Raw genomic sequence first — 13,941 nt, forward strand, 5'->3', positions numbered from 1 at the left:
TCGTATTTAATATGTAATGATTCTAGAGATCCTTTTGAGATGAGTTTAGCCTGGGAAAACCTGGGACAGAATGTCAAGTAGATTGAGCTTTTTTTCTCTTCGAGAATAAGCTTTTGGGTGCATTCCAGAAATATTGCTATATAATCTCCTTAAATGTTGATTCAGAGAAAGGAATACTTCCTCTATTAGGAGGTGGCCTAGTTAAATCAGGCTTCATTGACTATAATCTGAGGCTTTAAGGGAGAACATCACTCAGTGTAATGACTGATTTTAAATGGTGGCTGACTGCGTTGTTCTACTTCTCAACTTTCTGATTCTGCAGGAAATTATGTCTAGATTGTTTAACAAAACTATACAAAATTCTGTTGGAATACTACGCAGTCATAAAAGTAATACGATCATGTCCTTTGCAGGAAAATGGATGAAGCTGGAAGCCATTATCCACAAGAACAGAAAACTAAACACTGCATGTTCTCACTTACAAGTGGGAACTGAACAATGAGAACACATGGACACAGGGAGGAGAACACCACACACTGGGGCCTGTTGGGGTGGGAGGAGGGAGAGCATTAGGAAAAATAGCTAAAGCATGCTGGGATTAATATGTAGGCAATGGGTTAACAGGTGCAGCCAACCACTATGGCACGCATTTACCTGTGTAACAAACCTGCACATCCTGCCCACGTACCCCAGAACTTATTTTTTAAAGAGAGATGCTCTGGTGTTGTCCTCATAGGTGGAATTTCTGCATTGTTAAGGTACATACATAATGACTCAGTGTAGACTACTCTCCGAAATATTCACACGTTTAAATAAAAATACATATCATTTTCCTCGGGCTGCCATAACAAAATATCAAAAACTAAGTGGTTTAAATAACAGGAACTTGTTGCCTCATAGTCCTGAATGCTAGACATACAAGATGAAGGTGTTGGCCAGGCCAGAGTCCCTCTGGCTTTGGGAGGGAATCCTCCTGTGGCTCATTGTAGCCTCTGGTGTTAGCCAGCAATCCTTGGCAATTTTTGGCTTGTAGATGCATCCATCCAGTCACATGGCCATCTTCTCCCTGTGTCTTCACATTGTCTTCCCTTTATGCACTGTGTGTTTGCAGATTTCTGCTTTTTATAGACACCAGTCATATTGGACCAGGGCTCACACTAATCCTCTCATCTTAACTCAATAACAATTAGCAATACAGGAAACTTCTCTTCCTCAAAATCCACACCACTACTTGTTATTTTCTGGCGTTTCTTGTTCTCTGTTTTTTTTTTTTTTTTTTAACCTTGTTGGTGTCTCATTATTTTTGTTTTAGCTCTCTGATTACTATTGCAGTTGATGATCTCTCCAATGACATCCTAGACATCACAACTTCTTTCTTTCTTGGCAACTTCTTTTGATTGACAGTGCTCCTTATAGATTCTGGATATTAATTTATTGTTGACATCCATTATTGTAAATATCTTCTCCCAATCAATCACCTACATCTTTCCTTTGTACACAAAGACTATTGTTGAACACAAATGCTTAATTTTGCTGTTTTTAACTCCAATGATGTATTCACTATGTTTTAAGATTTTTTAAGGCTAACAAATTTGCCTTTACCAAACGGTTATAAAGACATATTGTTGAAATTTTCTCCTCTTAGTTTCAGTTTTATATTTAATGTTTAGTTATCAATTTGTTGAGATTTATTCTGAACAGGTATGATGTAGATATTCCAGATTAAAATGTGCTTTGGTGAGCTAGTTTCCCACTAGTACCTCCCATGGCACTTGTCATTTCTTCAATGGTTTGGGCTGCCATTCAACTCAAACACCAAGTCCTCCTACATCCACAGTCTCTTTCTTAGAACTTCTGTTTCATTCCATTAATTTATTTGTCTGTTTCTTTAATTTACTATACGCTGTGTTTTTCCCACAGCATTTTACATATCAATATTTGGTAGAGGAATTTTAGTTCCCTTGGCCTTATTTTTCAAATATTCTTATGTGTTTTAAGATGCAGATCATAGAAAAATATAAATTGTAGGATCATGTGGATATGAAGGTCATTTTTCACCTCCCCTAGAAAAATACACTGCAGAAATTTTAATGACAATTTCATTTAAATTATTATGAATACAATTGCCCTTATTTATCATATTTTTAACAGAATTTAATTTTAATTTTCCCCATAAATTTCTAGTGGATGCTCCATGAAGTCCACTTTTAGCTATTTTTGTGGCTTTTGTTATTTACTTTCTAGTGCATTTCTTAGGATGTTAGTGCTAGGTCTTTTTGTAAATTAATCACATATCTATAAATTTTGCCAAATTCTTCTTAGCTTTGTAATAGCTTATCTCTTAATATTCTGCTAATTATATGAAATTTTCAAACCAGATTATATGCTGTGCAAATTATGAAATGTGTATATATATATCTGCTTTTAAAAACATTTGTGTGCCTTATTGCTCTGCCTAGAACTTACGGTTCTACATTGAATATTCTCTTCTTGTCTTTACTCGTAGAAATACCTGTAACTTGTTATTGAAAATTTCATGATAATACTGAGTATAAAAGATCTACATGACATATGCTCTTTGTTGTTGGATAGTCTGGTGGTCTAATATATATATATAATATTTATTTATTTGTATATTTATATTTTTTCTTTTGAGATGGAGTCTCACCCTATTGCCCAGGCTGGAGTGCAATGGCACGCTCGCTGCATCCTCTGCCCCCCAGATTCAAGCTGTTCTCCTGCCTCAGCCTCTTGAGTAGCCGGGACTATAGTCATGTGCCACCACACTTGGCTAATTTTTTGTATCTTTAATATAGACAGAGTTTTACCATGTTGGCCAGGCTGGTCTCAAACTCCTCACCTCGTGATCCACCTGCCTCGGCCTCCCAAAGTGCTGGAATTACAGGTGTGAGCCACCGTACCCATCCTACATAATATTAAGTAGGCTTTTATTTTTAATTTTTTAGAATTTCTCAGAGTTAATTTCTGAGAAATTTATTTTTAATTTCTGAGGAACTCTCTTAATTTCTGAGAATCAGTGGGTGAATTGTATCATTCTTTTTAGCATATATCAAGAGAGTTGTATCATTTAAAAAATTAATGTGGTAAATTGTATTATAGCATTTTCTGATTTCTAATTAATTTCACTTAGTTATTTTAGTCATCTCTTATAATCATGCTATCCTATATTTTAGATAAATTTGAGTCAGTTATAAGCATTATTATCGTCATAAATTACTTTTGCTTTTTTTCGTACTCAAATTCAATGAAAAGGAAGAATAAAGACTACCAATAACATTAAGATCTCAATGGATTATTATGGTCTTACTATTTCTTAAACTCTTCTCTAAATCATCTTTCTTTTCAGTGACGAGCTACCGCAGTTTCTTAAATTATTAAATTTGTCCACTGGACAAATATGAGCTTCTTAATAGAATGGTAGCTCAGTCCCAACTACTTAGAAAAAGGACTTATACTCAGTTTCTAAGTCCTCAATAATGTTGTGAATATTTATCTTTTCACCCCAATCCCAAGGACATCTCAAAGAAATAATTGTTTCCAAAAGGCAATTGGAAAATTGTGACTTCTAAATTGGCTATTTCTATGCAAAGTGTTTTGGCCTTTTTAGGAGGTGCTGTATTAGGACTTTCTAATTAACTTCAATTTGCAAATCATCATTGGCTAATTTGCAAATTCTATGTATTAATGTGAGTCAAGAATAGTTAATATTAAGTGTTGTCTAATCAAGTTACAAAAATAATAGGAGAATCATCAGTTTAGTGTTTATTAATACAAAGAACACTTGGAACACAGTGTGGTCTCTGAGCAAAACAATAAATGAGCACAGTCATGCATACCAAAGAAGAAACAGAAAATCCAAACTCTCATCTGAATAAATTGCTCTTAGGAAACAGTTTTAAGCCTGATAAAGGTCCTATACAGGTTTACATAGTAACAGTGACATTCTGTGGCCATTTTTACAATGTTTCAGCTCAACTCTCTCTTAACAGCCTATAATACTTCCATCACTATTATCAAAATGCCTAGGATGTGTTTTTGACACATTTTATATATTTAAATAGCAAAATTTTCTAGGGTGTATTAGTCCATTCTCACGGGCTATAAAGAACTGCCTGAGACTGAGTAATTGATAAGGAAAAGAGGTTTAGTTGACTCAGTTCTGCATGGCTGGGGAAGCCTCAGGGAACTTACAATCATGGTGGAAGGCACCTCTTCACAGGGCAGCAGGAGAGAGAATGAGCACCCAGCAAAGGGGAAAAGCCCTTTATAAAACCATCAGATCTCATGAGAACTCACCCAGTATCTTGAGAACAGCATGGGGGGACCCCCCCATGATCTAATCCCCTCCCATGAAGTCCCTCCCCCAACACATGGGGATTACAATTCATATTAGAATTTAACATGAGATTTGGGTTGGGACACAGAGTCAGACCATAGGGTAATATCATAGGGTAATAAGTAGGATTATCCATCATTCACTCAACACTTATTTATTGAATGATTAATATATTAATATCTACTAGTTACAGTGTTAGCAATTTGAGAATATACAATACTTGTGATATTTTTCTCTATGTTTTTAGTGTATTGATCACCTCCAGGGGATTGTAAAATCCTTGAAGACTGAGGCTCTGGTTTTTTACTTTCTTTTACTCTTCTGGATATATTCAAGGTCTGGGACAAGTTTGGAATAAGATAAGGGCACAGCAAATGCATACTGAAAAGATAATGAATGAAATAATGGAAGATGTATTAAGATACAGTTGGATAAGAACCCAAGTGACATCGTAGTGAGGAATTGGTGGAAAAAAGGTAAACTGAATAATGAGTAAGCTATGAACTATAGCTATGGAGAGGAAAATAGAAAACACACTTTTAATCAGATTTCAAATTTCCCTGAATAAATTACAGTTCCTTAATTCTGAGCTCACAAAAAACTATCCGATTCTGTCAATTAATGTATAATCCAAATGGATGTCTGAGGTTACAATGATATTAACTTTATCAGAGTTTAGTGTACAATGTTGAATTTTTGAAAACCATTTAATTTTTGATATTTAATATTCATGAAGATTTTAATTAGTTTGAAAGCTGGTTTTCAAACCAGCTTAGTGTGTCAAGCTTTTAGTGTGTCAAGATCACTAAAACTACACTCCATCCTGAATTAAGAATTTTGTACTTTCATTAAAATTAGGGGTTGGAGAGAAACTGCTTTTAATTAAAGAGCAGAGACTACCAATACCCATTTTTAAACAACAAATCTTTAGAAGATTATGGAAAACTCTACTCTAGAAACCTTTTTCAGAAACAATGACAGAGGTATAGCAAATTGTACACTTAGTTTCAATAGCACCATCTGTTGGGGAGCTGAAACAATGTCAGCCATCAGTGTTAGGTGGATATAATCATTTTGCTAATTGTTTACTAATTTAAAAAAAAAGATTGTAAAAATGTCTTTAGGAATTAACATGCATCATCTAATTTGAAGAAATGGCCATTGGTTCAACTATTCTAACCAGTGTTAGGTTGAGAGAAAATCATCAGGAAACATACAATGAGTTGAAGGAGGTATATTGATTATAAGGACAATTGTGTTTCAAGGGCTTATCCTGTTGTCCCTGAAAACCATCAGACTGCAGTTTCACTGCATCAGCACTCCCACATCCCTGATGACTGCGTTCTCAGGGTCTGGATACCAGGAATGGCACCCAAAAGAAATATATGGACCTCAGAATTCAAAGTACTGTACCAAAAATGTACTGTTCCTTTTAGCCTTCTTACTGAATTGACTTTATTGGTCAATTTTCTTTGAGCTTCAGTTCTTTTCCATGTGTCCTCATTAAATGAGGCATTAAGAATTAGATAATATTCTGAGTATTATATTTATATCAATTTAATTTAAGGTTGTAATGAATATTGGCCGCTATGTCAAAAGCTTCTACCCTTTTTGACATGCAAATTGATAGCCAAAAATATCTTATCCAAGAATCGTAAGGTTGATTTTTATTAAACAGTTGTATATTTATCATTGTTAAGAGATTTATTAAATTCACTTTCAATCAGTGTACTAACTGTGGGTTATTGATACTATATTATTGAAGTATGCCTCCTTATATGCCATTAATAATAGTATTAAAAAGAACAGATATATTGTTTAGTAATACATATAGAGAATTCTAAGTTGCTACTACCAATTAATTCTCTGGCTGTTTTGAGTTACGAAAACCTATTAAAAGTTTAAACATGCTGTATCCAGCCAGGAAGGGGCAAAGAGAGCTTCCAATGCAGGTCTCAGACAGGTTGTGGCACTGCTGACACCTTTATTTCAGGCCTCTACTCTCCAGAATGAAGACGGTAAATTTCTGTTCGCCACTTGGTTTGCAGTACTTTGCTGGAACATCCCCAGGAATTAATGCATCCATGAGGCCTAAGAAGTATATTTCTTATGTTTTAAAATTGTGACTCTAATTCCAGTTTCTTTATGACCATTATTATGACTGCTGTTGCTTTACTATAAAGAAAATGTTCGTGTAATGCATTTTAACAGGTGTTAAATCAGTTAATCCTCACAACAGCCCAACTGGGGAAAGACTAACACCTCAATTGATAGGGAAGAAAATGGTAGATGGGTTTAAAATGTCTCAAGTTACCGTAGTAGTGACAGACTGAATTTAAATATGGGCCATCTGTATAAAAATACATACTCCTCATCGTTAGATTAAACGGGTTTATAGTAAATTTGCCAGATCCAATTAAATAATAAAATCAATAGTTTTACAATGCAATGATACTAAATAGCTTCAGAAGACAAAATGAAGATATTCTAACAGAAAACTAAAATACACATAACTAAAAGTCTAAAAGATACAGATGTGAGAAAAATTCTAAAATGTAATTGAGGCAATACATAATCTGGATAATTGGAGTGGTATCCAGTTTTCCTCAATAGTTAGAAATTTGATTAACAAGTTATTTTAAAATTTTCAGGGAATGAAACTTTAAAATTAGCTAATTTTCAACATAAAAGGCAGTTACTTAGAACCTACATTATACTCATGTAAAATTATAAAATCTTACCAGAAATGTAATAAAAATATGGCAGTTTTGTGCTTCCATAGGCATAAGCATGTGAATCAATGAACAAAAAGAAAGTTCATAAAGAGATATAAATGTGTTTAATAACTCATCTGAAAAAGTTTGTGCTTCAGTTCACTGAAGAAATAAAAATGTGTCTAGGAGATGGTTGAGGACTTCAAACCATACATCCTAAATTCCAAAGGGATAAAATGTGTACATACAAGAAAGGAAACTTTATCATTACAGAAAAAATATAGGAACTATGTCTAATCTACAATTCTGAAGCCTCTGTAACTATGAAACTAAAGTCAGAAAGTAAATATAATAGATATAAAAAAGAATAAAGATTAGTATGCATGTTTAAAATGTCTCTAGGAATCCAGGTATATTTATTTTCCCACTCCACTGAAGAACATAAAGAAAGTTAGATTGTCACACATTAATCTTAGAGACCCCTTTGTGCCCTGAAGTAATGTCTTTGATTTTTTAAATGTTTACAGGCAACATGTTAAATATTTGACTAGAATAGAAATTCAATAAATGTATGTATTTGTGATGGCAAAGATTTAAAATTCAGAGTACTACAAGAAACTAGATAAATTTTCAAAAGTTTATGTGACTTTGATTCAAAAACAGGAACTCAAAAATGAAACAATAGAGGTTTCCATATGAGTTTACAGAATCAGCATCCAACTTTCTGCAACCCAGGACACTTAGCTATGTTCTTGGAAGCATGCTATCAAAAGGTCAGTCACTGCTTTAATTTATGAGGATTTTCCAGACTTATTTTGGCCTTCAATTACCAACCACCTGGCTCCTGCTGGCCTTTGTGAAAATTAACTCAGAATCAAATGAAATCTCTGAAGGAATCTTTATAGGGACGTTTTCCTGTTGCCAACGGCAAGCTTGGGCCACAGGGAAGCCATGAAAAGGTGAAGAGCACAAGCTGAGTGAAAGCATCTCAGCTCTGTGATATGAATGGAATTTTGATCAAGGTTCATTTGCACTATCCTGGGCAAAGCCAGGTTGAGGCTGCTTCCCGCTCAGCTGGTTTCATTCAGTGGACTCCGTAGCTGGGTGTCTCAGGCCCTCTCTTCCTTTTTTTTAAACCAACTCTAATTTAGGAACCCTAATTAAACCTCTTCCACGAAGCGTTCTGCAACCGGATGTGTCTCACGGGGTTTACCTCTCAGAACAAACGCTTTACTTCCCACATAGTGTGACTTACTTATTCTCACGTATTGCATTCCAGTTCTATTGTTTGTGCAGTATCTGTTTTTCCTCAAAAGTTATTTGAGGAGATCAAATCTTGTATTTATTCTGTATCTCTGGAGAATACTAACAATATAAAAAACTAAACCTAAATATGATTCTTGGGAAGAAAAAGAGCAAAGTGAATCACCAAATCAGTGACTGGCTGAAACCAGAACACGCTATTTGGGTCATGATCGTCTTTTCTGGGCTTGTTACATGAAGGCAGAGATAAAACAGTCGAAACTTTCATTGGCTTATGATCAGGGAGCAGGCATTACCTAATTGTCTCTTTCGTGGGTAACCCTGGGAATATGCATCATTCCAACCTCTAGGAGCTGAGCCGTAGTCAAAGGTCTGATGAGGGCTTCATAGTTACATACATTCATCTCACCACAGGTGAGAAACAAGTGATTTTTAAATAACTAATGTAGAAGCTATTTAAAGCCTACCCGTTTCCACAGCTGAACAATAATGCAGGAAGGGCATCGATTGTGTCCCATGAGTGAAGGCCCTGAGCATTCCGAGTGGAATATGGGTGGATTTCCAGTCTCACTTGCTTTGCTGTATTTAAGTAGGTGGAAAAGAAGAGCAGAAAAACAAGGCGACTTGGAAATAAGGGTGAGTGCTTCATGGAGACACCCTGAAAACCATAAGATCCTAATGACTGTCAGAAAGGACTCATGGCCGGAAACCTTATATTAAAAGCAGGGATATTGACACCAAAAGCAAGAGTTGAGGAAAAAGAATGAAAGTAGCCATAGGAAGTGAATGTTGAGAAGCTGGTTTGGGTCATGTTTTTCTCTTTATCATCCTCTCTGGCTTTTCATTCTAATCCAATACTCACCCTCTCACGAGCCACAGTGAGTGAGTGCCAGTCCCTTGCCCACATGGGCAATTCTGCGGGTACACTCTTGTTTTGCAAATAGATCCATGTTGATGCACTTCTCCAGAGGTTTCTTCTGATTTCCACCAGGGAAAAGTGAATAGCCCTTCGTATCTAGCATGTTTTGCAACCCTCTTTTGCCCTTGCTAGTTATCTTAAAGCTTTGGGAAATGAAAATAATCTCCTCTTAATCAAAAGATTGAGAATGCCTGCCAGAGGCTGCCGACCCCTCCGATATAAGAAAGAACTTCCTGGCAGGAAAGGTTGTTAAACGTCAAAATGATTTAGCAATGAAGGTTGTGGAATCAGCTCCCCTGCAAATCCAAGATAAATCGCATCCCTGCAGAACTGTTGACACCAGATGACTTTTGAACAGGCAGAGTAGACTATTCCTAACGCCAAAAATTAACTAGTATGAAAAACTGTCGATGGTACAAAGGCAAACATCGGATTTCTTCCAGTTCCGGGCAATGGATTTGTCCCTGCAGTTCTCCACATCCAACATAAAAGAAATAAATGGAGTTAAGCCTCAGCCTGACTTAAGCACATTATAAATGATCCTTCCAGACAAATGATTTTCTTACTCAAAGAGATTATTTTGTCTTTCATGGATCTTGCCCAATTCCTTAGTCTGTGTGGGCTCCAGGAGCCTCTCAAAGGGATGGAAATTCATCCAATTCTGCCGAACCTCTTATACAGTCTGTAGAAGTAGTTGGCTCCATCATAGATAAAAAAGGGCATTTTTCATTTATTTAAGACACTGCTTCTTTTCAGAGTTTTTATGAAATGGAAACAGTTACTTATTAACTCATCATACGATTAATAAGGAGTAAAATGGGGATCCCAGCCCCTTATTCCTTTGGAAAATAAACAATAAACACACTAGACTCTGGTACCATCCCAGAAGGCTGAGGAGGAGACAAGTTACCCAAGAACTTGATAAAACTTGGCGAACAGGTAGATTTCTAGTTCCAAATGACAATTCAAAAACCGCAGTGATGAACTGCAGGGCAGTTGGAAAGATCCCAGCTCCTGTGCTCCATTAGACCTAAATCGTATTTTATCTTTCTGCATAACTTTTGTCTTATTTTTTGAAGAATGCATTTATTGAGGGTACTTTAGAGAAATCTACTAGCTTCATAGATACCAAGGCTTCTTCAAGCTCTCATTTTTCCCTGCTCTCCTAACCAGAATGTTGAACGGGCCCCAGACCTCCTTTCTTATAATATCAAGTCAAATCTAAATGAACCAATTTTTTTATTACTTTCTACTAGGACTTAGCTTAGAATCAGGTGTCTCATACAATCTGAAGACACTGGTAGTGGAGGAAAAAATAAAAAGTGGTATCCTGAAGGCTTCTATATTATAGAAGGGATTTCTATTGCAATTTTGTGTACATAAGGGTTATGTGAGTTATCTAAGATCATACAGTATGTGACAGAGTCAGACTATGTCATCTTTTCTCTTTCAGTCATAACAGTGTATATTAAAGCTCTAAATCATTCCTGTTTTATGTGTCCAAAACTTTGGTGTCTTATAAACATTTTTTTTTTCAAGTACCTGTTGAGTGCTTATTAAGAACAGGGAAGTATTCAAGAAAACAGGATGGTTAACCCAACTGTCAAACATACAATTTCTGGTCTAATTCATGCTATATTCTCCCACCTTTAATACATGAAGATATTTATAATAAGATATGTATAAGTAATAATTTCTACAGTGGGAGTAACCTTGTCTCGTCTAAAGTCTCTCTTGTACTGTTTTAAAATTTTTTATCTAATTATGTGCTTTTAATTTCTCCTCATTCCTCTGAATTCTGTATTCTTCCAATAAAAGAATCATTGTTTCATTCAAAACATAAAATTGATCATGCCATCCTTTAATTAAAGCTGTCTCTCCATTGCCTACAGCCTAAAATCTAAGTCCCTTGGCATGGACTGCAAGAACCAGCATGATCTGGTTCTAATCTGTTTTCCCAGACTCATCCCTCATCATTCCCCTGTTTGCAAAAAACTACAAGAAACATTTTATACTTCTCTGAACTCACCAATCCATTTAAAGACTCTTTGTACTGCCTAGAAAACTCCAGTGTTCACTACCTGGAATAATTATTTTATGTTCCAAATCAAATGCTACCTATTTTGTGAATTTTTACTACTTCCCACAAGCAGTGCTTTCTCAGGGCTCTTTTTCTTTTTTGACTTCTTGATAGCATATATTTTTCTCTTTACTATGTTTCCCTTATTGAATTATGGACTTAAAATTATGGACTTAAAATAGTGACCTGTGTAATAGTGTATGGATTTAAAATAGTGTAAAATAGTGCCTACCTGTGTAAAATAGTATAGCCTGTCTACGTGAATGTGTGCACACATGGGTAGTATGTCAATATGTGTATGCACACATGCATGTCTACCCCAGGCACTTAGTAGTGCCAACCGCATGATAGGCCTCAGTCAAGTTCATTGAATGAAACTGTTGAGATGTGCCACGTTTTATAGAATTCTAGCCAATGTCCATTCACCATTTACTTCTTCCTACTGAAATGTCCTTTTATGTTGGCATCTTCATTAAGGATTATCACTTTTCTTGCAATTTACTCTTATTTTCCCCACATACATCTTACATTTTTTCAGTTGCAATAACCAAAAATATACACAATTTCTGCAATTATATGCAGAAGAATAATTTTTATGCTCAAGTTGGCAAATCCCTGTTTAAAAGGAATGAGAGACTATGCTAAAAAACATGAAATATCAATATGATCTTTAAAAGGAAAAAGATATTCTTAACAAAATTTCCCTTTGAAGATTAAGCTGATGGAGAAAGTGATAAAGAACTGATTCAAGACACCCAGGATGATGTGGTGATTTCCAAGTTGGAGAGAAGGGCAAAGAAAGAAATACCAGAGAGGAATGCTGGCTACCAGGCTCAGGAGACATCCCACATTGCCTTCACGATTCTTTCTTCTGCCCCTGGAAAAATGTTGGGAAATGGACCTTGGATATCAGGATTTATAGTGGGGTGTTCCCTAGGTTTGAGAACATACAAAAAATAAGGAGTTTTTGAAAGTAAAGGAAAAACATCCTTAGATAAGCAGGATGCATTGTCTCTAGATTTAAAGGCCTCCATACATGAACTCAGTTTAGTTTACCTCAACAAGGAACATAGAAGCTACAAAGATAAATGAGATCCATTGTCAATACTCCAGTGATTTATGTCACAGTGGGAGAGCTGCTCTTAAAAATGAGTAGTTTTATAGGATATGCTAAAAATCTGATAATGACCTGCATTTTCATCTCAAAACTAGCTTACTCATTCCTGCAGTAGGAACAGTAAGGGAGAAGTGGTTGAGTGAGGACACCATAAAAATGCCATGTGTTTCTGAATGGTGCTTCTGCCTCAATCTGAGTTCCATGGGAAACTTTTCTTCTCAAAATAATGTTAAGGAGCTGTTAATAAAGCAGCTATAGCTTCAACATGTTTTAGAAAGCCTCTACATCTGCCTATTCACATATGTATCCTCACAAATAATACTAATTCAGGTTTTTATTATGAGATATTACAAAATACTACAAAACATTTGGAACTTTAACTTTTCAAAAACTAATATAAGGCAAAAAGGATAAAAAATGCCATCTGTCTACCCTCTATGTATCTATCCATGCAATCATGAATCAAATGCCCCAAGTGACCACAGCACTACTTGGGGTGTCAGAGTCTTTACATTGTTCCATTTTGTTTTATTTGGCTGGTTCACAAAGATTTAAAACTGCAAAACACCAACTTAATTTCTGTTTATAGTCCAGGCCCAGTGGCTCATGCCTGTAATCCCAGCACTTTGAGAGGCTGAGGTGAATGGATCACCTGAGGTCAGGAGTTCAAGACTACCCTGGCCAACATAGCGAAAACCCATCTCTACTAAAAATACAAAAATTAGCCAGGCCTGGTGGTGCATGCCTGTAATTCAGGCTACTCAGGAGGCTGAGGCAGGAGAATAGCCTGAATTGGGAGGTGGAGGTTGGAGTGAGCCGAGATCGTACCACTGCACTCCAGCCTGGGCAACAGAGGGAGACTCTGTTAAAAAAAAAAAAAAAAAAAGAAAGAAAGAAAAGAAAAGAAAAATTCTATGGATCATCAAAGTTTGTTGGCTATCACAGTGCATTGCAGTGGTCTCTGTAAGTGATATTCTACAATGATGTAGAGTAGATTTTATTACTTTTGCTTTAAACTGACTACAAATGCTAAAAACAGAATATGCATTACATCTAGAATAATTCTGGTACACAGCTGTGCTTTGTGAACACATACAATAGCGGTATTATGATCACCTAGGTCTTTTATTGTTCTTTATTGCTTATGTAATACTTTAACATATATTAGAAACATTGATTTCTTTTTATTGAGGATAATAGCTCCAAACTCTGAAGTAAAACAACACATGGGAGATATGTTTATGCAGAAGTTATCTTGGAGATAAAAAGTTTGCCAGGCAGAAATGAAAATAGAATGATTTAAGAGTTACCTTATGAATAGTGTACACACTTCATGAGCTCTTGAAATTCTGGTAAATACTGTTTTACTTTCCATTTCAGATTCTTTGAGAGTAAATTCTATAGATGGGACATATAAAAATATCAGAATCCCACTGGAAAAAGCTAGTAAAAGGTAAAAAAAGGAGTAAAGAACAGAACAAAAGAAATCAT

The sequence above is a fragment of the Trachypithecus francoisi genome, unplaced genomic scaffold (genome assembly GCF_009764315.1).
Source record: "Trachypithecus francoisi isolate TF-2019V2 unplaced genomic scaffold, Tfra_2.0 Contig01558, whole genome shotgun sequence".
Classification (NCBI taxonomy): Eukaryota; Metazoa; Chordata; class Mammalia; order Primates; family Cercopithecidae; genus Trachypithecus; species Trachypithecus francoisi.